Source organism: Galeopterus variegatus, unplaced genomic scaffold (assembly GCF_000696425.1).
Source record: "Galeopterus variegatus unplaced genomic scaffold, G_variegatus-3.0.2 Scaffold4954, whole genome shotgun sequence".
Classification (NCBI taxonomy): domain Eukaryota; kingdom Metazoa; phylum Chordata; class Mammalia; order Dermoptera; family Cynocephalidae; genus Galeopterus; species Galeopterus variegatus.
This window is the reverse complement of record NW_007731065.1, coordinates 94,929-103,731: the sequence shown is the minus strand read 5'-3', so window position 1 is coordinate 103,731 and position 8,803 is coordinate 94,929.

The window sequence follows — 8,803 nt, the reverse complement described above, 5'->3', positions numbered from 1 at the left end:
CTCAGCACCCGCTTCTCCTCTGCCACGAGCTCCTTGGGGCAGCCAGGGACTGCCCCTGGCTCAGCATCCTGCCCCAGTGCCCTGGTGCCCAGCAAGTGCTCCCCCACTGAGTGATCGGTACAAACCTAAGTGAGGAAGGCTGAATCTGGCCAAAGGAAGGATTTTAACTTCATCCTGAGAGTCCTGGGGGGCAGTGGTAGGTTTCTGAGCACAGGGGTCCTGCAGGCCCCTGCTCTCTGCAGGTCCTTGAGAAGCTGCATCTGCCTTGGGGTGCAGAACAGAATGACAAGGACGTCATTGCAGGTCTCCAGCCCATCAACCCCCCACCTCGCCAGACTGTGGGATGGGGGTGTGGCCGTGGGCTCCTGGGCACCTAGGGGGACAGAAGGAGGCATCCTCACCAGCCACAGCTCTGACACCAGCCTGCAGGTGACCCACAGTAAACACCCGTGGCCCTCTGTGGGCCTCTACCTCCCCACGTGTAAAATGGGAAGTCAGATGTAGGACTTGAGTACTTTCAGAAGTGTGTACTTGATTACAATAATAACGACTGGCATATGAACTATTCTCATTGTGAAAAAGCAATTCTGTCGGCAAAGTGGAATCTCTGTCTCCCACTGCACCCCAGCCCCTTCTCCCACCCCCACACGGGGTGGGGGGTGTATTGTTGTATGCGCAGGTACCAAGCGCCACACAGTCACAGGTCTCCAGCCCATCAACCCCCCACCTCGCCAGACTGTGGGATGGGGGTGTGGCCGTGGGCTCCTGGGCACCTAGGGGGACAGAAGGAGGCATCCTCACCAGCCACAGCTCTGACACCAGCCTGCAGGTGACCCACAGTAAACACCCGTGGCCCTCTGTGGGCCTCTACCTCCCCACGTGTAAAATGGGAAGTCAGATGTAGGACTTGAGTACTTTCAGAAGTGTGTACTTGATTACAATAATAACGACTGGCATATGAACTATTCTCATTGTGAAAAAGCAATTCTGTCGGCAAAGTGGAATCTCTGTCTCCCACTGCACCCCAGCCCCTTCTCCCACCCCCACACGGGGTGGGGGGTGTATTGTTGTATGCGCAGGTACCAAGCGCCACCCAGTCACCTGCACCCCCCACCCCCACCTCCACCTCTCTCCCCAGCCCACCTTCCTTCCTCCACCCCAGCCCCCTGGCCTCCTCACTGTGCCCCCAACCTGACCCCTGACCACTCACCTTTAGGGTCTTTAGTCCCCTCTGCCTAGAAAGTTCTTTCCCCAAATGTTGCGTGGCTCCCTCGCTTTATCCCAGTCTTTCCTGACCACACCAACTAGAACAGCCCCTCCTCATCTCCACAGGCTCCATCCCGTGGACGGACGTGCTCTTGGCACCGTGGCCTGGTCAGAGGCATGCAGGATGCTGCCAGCTGCCCCTCACACCAACAACACTCTAGAAATATCCTTGAGCATGTCTCTGTGCATATCGGCAAGTATTTTTCTAGGGTGGTGTATTTGTTTCCTGTGGCTGCTGTAACAGATGACCACACGATGCTGCCAGCTGCCCCTCACACCAACAACACTCTAGAAATATCCTTGAGCATGTCTCTGTGCATATCGGCAAGTGTTTTTCTAGGGTGGTGTATTTGTTTCCTGTGGCTGCTGTAACAGATGACCACATACTGGGTGGCTTTGAACTCAGTTCTGGAGGCCAGAAGTTCAAGATCAAGGTGTGGCAGGGCCACTCCCTCCAGAGGCTCTAGGGGAGGGCGCTTCCTGCCTCTTCCAGCTTCTGGGGCCTCCAGGCGCTCGCTGGCCGTGGCCGCATCATTCCAGTCTCTGCCTCCATCGTCACGTGTCTGCTACCCTCTATCTCTCCTCTTCTGTGTCTCTCCTGTTCTTATAAGGACACTCGTCATTGTATTTAGGGCTCATGCAGGTAACTCAGGATGATCTCATCTCAAGAGCCTTAATAATATCTGCAAAGACCCCTTTTCCAAATAAGTCACATCCCCGAGTCTCGGGGTTAGGACTCGGACATATCTTTCTGGGGAATAGCATTCAACCCACTACAGTGGACAGACATGGGTGGCACTGCTAGACTGAAAAGAGCATGCATGCCTAAGATCTCTCAGAGGCTGCCGCTTCACACTCTGCATCTGTCCAGGGCCAGTTGCAATGCACACCGGGGCGTGGAGTGGGACTCGTCAGGACCAGCCAAGCTCAGTTTACCTTCGGGAAGACTGAGAACCTCTCGTGGTGGAGCTGGGCCCGGAGCTTCCCCACCACTGACGCTGCCGGGCTGGGAGCCCTGCCTTCCCCAGACATGGGGGCTGGTGGGGCCCTCACAGGGCACAGGGGAGGCCCGAGGCAGGCTGGGGGCTTGGTGGGGAGTCTCTTTCCTTGTCAGCTGTCCTGCTCTGTGGCTCCTGTGGCTGATGTCCGGGGTGGTGTAGGGGAGCCCAGCCTGGCTGAAGCCTGGACCCTAGCGCCAGCCTGGATGAAAAGTCTGAGAGTTGGGGGACAGCTGGGTCCAGACCCAAGTGGGTCACGGGGCAAAGCACCCAGAATGTCATTGCGCTCCTCCCCGGGGGGATCTTGGGAGGCAGGGCTCCACGATCCTGCTTCACCTATCAGAACTGGTAACCTGTCACCTGGGCCCCTGTCTCCTTATCCCATTGGTGACCTGAGGGCTCTGACCAGGGACACAGGCAGTCCCGGGTGGGCAGGGGCTGGGGCAGCTTGTAACTGAAGGAGGCAGTGCAGCCTGGGGTGGCCAGCCCTGGGCCCGGCTTGACATCTGTCCCTTAGGAGCAGTGTAGCCCTGGGAGTTTCAGTGTCTTCGCTGGGTGATGCTGCTGGCGACTGTCTCTGCCAGGAGCCGTCCGAAGTGCAATGGCGCGCCCCGGTGGCGGGTGCTCAGAATGTGCCCGGGCGAGGCCGAGGGCGCTGGGGCAGCATGGCACGTGTCCCACCGGGCCGGCAGTGCTTCACCTGCCCCGGAACAGGGACTTGAAAAGAGTGGCGTCCAGCAGCTGCGGTCGCACGCTCCCCTTTATGTGGTCTGCCCCCTCCTGCTCACTTTTGCAGACAAGCCCCCCAGTATCTGAAAAGTCTGGAACACGGCAGGGGGCAAAGGGACAGAAAGGCTCCATCCCTTTCACGACCTGATATTAAACAGTGTTATCAAGAATGTGCTATGTGTATAATATTTATTAATACTTTTACCATGTTTCAATGTCCCAGGTACTCGGATACCAGTGTTACTCCCACTTTACAGATGAGCAAACTGAGGCTGGGGCGGGGAATTCCACTAATGCTGTCAACAAACATGCCCAGTTGGCGAGACCGCATTTTAGATGCCGCAAAAGCTGTTGGTGGTTTCCCGGAGCGGCACAACCCACTGACCAGAGGAAGGAATGGAAGAGCTGGTAGGCAGTACTGCCCATTGGTTATTGCACCAACCTCAGTGCCACAGATCCTGTACTTGGCCTGGTTGGGGGCCCCGAGGCTTAGAAAGAGCCACAGCCCTGGCTTTCAGATGTCACCTGCAGACGGGGAGGGGGAACAGTCAGTGCAGGAGGAGATGACATAGTTGGCCCCTCACAGCTCTCCTGGCGCTGGGGAAGGGGCCCGTTAGGAATTTCTGCTCCATAGAGGTCGGAAACGAGGGTGCCATCCCCCCAGCTGGGGGGATGAGAGGATATGTGGAGGGGGAAGAGCAACGCCCTGCAGCCACAGAGGGGAGGGGTCCCCAGGCCTGGGAAGGCCGATGCTGATGCCCAGAGCTGGGGGCTTATGAAGAAATGAGGGGGGTGTTGATCACATGTGGGGACCCTCCTCTGCATAGAGGGACAATCTTCCAGGATGGAGCAGAGCCAGGGTCTGCCGGTACCCCCTCTGTGGCCTCAGCAGGATGGCTTCTGTCTCTGAGCGTCACCATGGTGATAACACCAAGTCAGGAGGCAGAGGCCACTTTCCCTTTGTCCCTCCACCCCTTCAGCTGCAGACAGACAAGGGCCCCGGCTCTCCAGGGCCAGGTAGGGGTTTGGTAAAAGGTCGTCGAGCTCTGGAATGAAAACCGCTTACCTGGTTACTCTCTCTATTGAGATGACCTGGATGGAAGGCCACGATCAAACACCATGTCAAACACAGCCACGTGGCCTCTAGCCTGTCCTCCTCCAGGTCCCATGGGGCATCCTCAGCCACTCTGCGATTGCTTACTCATCCCACAGCCGTTTGCTGAGCATCTACGTGGTGCTAGGCCTTGTGCAGAGTGAGCTCTGCGCATTCGGTAACTGCAAACATACAAACTTTCATTGTTTCTTTTAAATCTTTATTTACTTCAAAAATCACAGTTTTTTTGGGCCGAGCCCGTGGCGCACTCGGGAGAGTGCGGCGCTGGTAGCACAGCAGCGCTCCCGCAGCGGGTTCGGATCCTATATAGGGATGACCGGTGCGCTCACAGCGCTCACTGGCTGAGCACGGTGCAGCTGGTCTCAGAAAGGACAAAAAAAATAGGGTTCGGATCCTATATAGTGATGACCGGTGCGCTCACAGCGCTCACTGGCTGAGCACGGTGCAGCTGGTCTCAGAAAGGACAAAAAAAATAAAAAAATAATCACAGTTTTGGAGAAACGATTTGTAATTATTCTCAGTAAAATGTGTTCAGGACCCATCTCTGATGACGTCTCTTGCATTTTGTCCAGTGGGTCAGGAGAGATGACTGATAGATTCCACCTGTTATATCACAACGCTGGAGACCAACTCTCTCACCTCTGGTTTCTTTCCTTTTAAATTGGAGAAGCCCTATATTCATAAGATTAAAAAAAAAATCCAAAGATTGCAAAAGCATCGTGGCAGACGCCACAACATCCATGTGCTGTTCTCTGTTTCCTGGGCTCCCTTGCAGCTCGGTTGGGCCATGTGATGAGTTCTGGACAATAGGATGTGAGCGGAGGTGTTCTGGGACCAGGCAGCTGGGAGCTGCTGGGCTTCCTCCTGTCTCTCTTCCCCTCCTGGGGCAACAGGGAGGCTCTCGCTCCTACAGGGTTTACTTGTCACTGCAGCACAGCCTAGCCTAATCTGACTGATACAAGGCTACACCGTGAAAAGTTAGTCTCCTCTCGGACTTCCAATCCCCTCCCACGGAAGAAAGTATTGTTGCCACATCTCTGTGCCACCTTGCCCAAGTATCCTCTGCCTCTGCATAAGCCTGCAGAGGGCTCCCCTGAGACCAGCCAGGCTTCAGGAGTTCTGGTGGGCCCTACCTCTCCAGCCTCTCCTTTCAGTAAAGGAGGTGGGAGTCACCACTTTTTCTCCTTCCTGCCTTCGGAAACAGTGGCACTGTTCCTGTGGATCCTGGAGCACGGTCAGGAAAACAGAGTGACGAGAGGCAGCGGGGCCGGGGTCACGGGCTGACCCAAGTCTCAGACCTCTTCCTGCACGTCCCTGGCCTATGCCATCCAACCCCTGGGCTCCCTGCTGCCTTGGGGGTGGCCAGGGTGGAGGCCGAGCCCTGCTGACCAGGGCCCCTCTGCAGCCAGGCCGGTGCTCACAGGAGCCCCGGCTCTCGGTCCTTGGTCACAGTGTTAGGCCCCACCCCCACCCCAGGAGACAGGTAGAAAGGGCACCTGCCAGAAGACTCCCGAGAACTTCTTTTAGGGAAGGGATGCAGGGGAAGCTCCACCAGAAAGGCCAAGGGGACTCAGCCCTTGGATCCTCCTCCCCCTGCCCCATGGGGTCCAACTCGGACTTAGAGCCCACAAAGTGCCTCTTTTTCCAACTCGGTTGTCATTTATTTATGATGAATACGGAATGAGACGAAGGTTTAGTTCCTTGAAGTAAGGTGTCCTTAACAACTTCCTTTTAAAAATCTAAAATAGCTTCTTTTTTTCCTTTTTCTGATTCTGAAAGGCAAACCCGCTTCACATAAAACAAACAAACAAAAACACTCCACCAAATCACAAAATATAGAAACACATAAAGGAAAAAAATAAAGCTCACTCATCATTCCGTCATCCAAACAGGACCACTGTAACTTTAGGGATCCTATCCTTGCAGATTATGTCTGTACATGCATAAAAACTTGATATGCTGGAGGCCTTTTTCTTTCTTTTTTTTTTTTCCTTTTTGTCTTTTTTCGTGACCGGCAACGGATCGCAACCCTCAGTGTCGCGCCTGTACCGGACCGGGACCGGCAACGGGATCGCAACCCTCAGTGCCGCGTCTGCACCGCACTCAGCCAGTGAGCGGGAACCGGTCTCCACATGGGATCCGAATCCTCGGCGGGAGGGCTGCCGCGCTCCCAAGTGGCACACTGTAGCAGTGCGCCACCGGGCCGGCCCCTGGAGGTCTTTTTCTTGAACAAAAATAAGAAATGACATTTTTTTTAATTTGCTTTTTTTTGGTCCTAATAAAATGGATATGTTTCCAGGTTAACAACTGTGGATCTACAGCTCAGGTGCGATTCGGTTAGTTTCAAAAGCTGCCTAGTGTTTTTTTTTTTGTTTGTTTGTTTGTTTTTAAAGATGACCGGTAAGGGGATCTTAACCTTTGACTTGGTGTTGTCAGCACCACGCTCACCCAGTGAGCAAACCGGCCATCCCTATATGGGATCCAAACCCGGGGCCTTGGTGTCATCAGCACCGCAGTCTCCCGAGTGAGCCACGGGCCGGCCCAAAAGCTGCCTAGTGTTTTGCTGCAGAGATATAAACTTTTTTTTTTGGCAGCTGGTTGGCACAGGGATGGAACCCTGGATCTCGATGTTATCAGCACCACGCTCTAAACAACTGAGCTAACCAGCCAGTCCTAAAATTTTTTAAAAATCAATTCCTATTAGTGAACACTTTTCAATATCAAACTTTGATAGATTTGTTTCTCACTTTAGTTATATTGATCTGGTTTTTCTCAGAACTTGAAAAAGAATATGGGAAACATTTTTGTTTTTAAAAATGTGTTTTCTTTCTTAATGTGGAGGACTCCTGGGAGTTCATTATATCAGTCCCCTGATACCTTTGGCTGTAAATTAAATATTTACTAATAGTGTTTGAAACCACTGGAATAAATACAGTCAATGCAGCTTTCAAAGAAACTAAAAATTGAAGCATAGGAAGCTCTATACCTTTCAGAACCTCTTTAGTTTTCCTTCGATCTTGGTGTTATCAATGCCATGCTCTAACCAACTGAGCTAACTGGGCAGCCCCCTCTATGATTTTCATTGTACGTACACAGAGTTATCATTTTTGCCTATACAAATTTATTCCATTCAGTTAAGTGGGGAAAATTCAGTTTGTAATATATACACAAGGAAATATCACAAAGGTTTTCCTGAGAACTGGCATAAAACAAGGGGAGATATTAATTCAGATTTTTCATACCTACTTTTTACATGGTCAGCTGCAAAAATAGACATCAAGTTTGAAACTTATTTAAGGATTTTGAAATAAATAATATTTGCACTTTAAAATTCTGCCTTTTTCTACCTTCAAGGCCCTATTTTTAAAGTCTGGTTTTTATTTGAAAAGAAAGCAATTTGTAAATACAATATTGAAAATCCAAAATAACATAATCAGAGTCTTTCCCTTTAATGTTAAGACAGTCTGGGTTCATAAAAATATTTTAGGAACAAAACCAAGGGACAAATTGGGGGAGAAATCTCTCCAAAGCTTTATTTCAAATTAATAGTTTGAATAATAGTGTTGATTTTTGTAGCACGTCTCATATTTCAATGCTTTGCAAAATTTTTAAAGTTTGAGATAAGATTTATGGTCTTCTGTATAACTATTTATGTCCATTGGCTTTATTTTGTAAGTCGTCTTTTTTTTTCTTATCACATCTGTTTTTCAATGCCAAAAGGTGTATGTTCTTTTCTTTCAGCTGATAAATTTATGCTCAAAATATTACATATTTTGGGCCAGCCCGTGGCTCACTCGGGAGACTGCGGTGCTGATAACACCAAGGCCCCGGGTTCGGATCCCATATAGGGATGGCCGGTTGCTCACTGGGTGAGCGTGGTGCTGACAACACCAAGTCAAGGGTTAAGATCCCCTTACCGGTCATCTTTTGAAAAAAAAAAAAAAAAAAAAATTACATATTTTAAATAGGTAATAACAAGAGAGCAGTTCCTTTATTTGGGAAATGTTTGTAATATAATGTTATGTGAGCAGGGGGAAGGATATAAAATTGCACATATATTAAGATTATGTTTATGTGAAAATTCAAGGAAAAAATGTTACAAAATTAGCGAAAATCAGATAGTGGTCACAGTGTAAGGGGAGTAGATTTTTTTTGCTTCTTGTTTTTCCCTTTTTTCTACATTCTAAATGTTTTGTGATTTTGTCTGCTGATAAAAAAAAAAGAACCAAAAGTTAAAAGACATTTTAAGAACAAAATAATACAGTCTATTTAATTTCATTTTGCAAAAAAATATTTTGTTTTTTTATGCTTATCAAAGTAACTTATGTTCAATGTGCAAACATGGAATGCTCCAAAAAAACATATAAAGAAGGAAGTTAAAAAATGACTGTAATTCCAAATCTGGATATAGTCACCAGTAACATTTTGGTGTACCTACTTTCCACTCTTTTTAAGTGAATAATTGTTTAATGAAATTAGAATTTGAGTACATGTAGAGCTTTTTTTCCTTTTCCTCAAACACCATGAGACTTTTCCTTGACATCACTTTTGTTTCAAATATTATCTGTAATGGCTGTTTAAGAGTCTTCAGAATGAGTATCTTATAACCCATGTCATTACTCTATCATTTTGTGAAGTTAAGCTGCTTTCCCTGTCTTGATTTTACAAATCATGCTGCACTGAACATCACTGTACA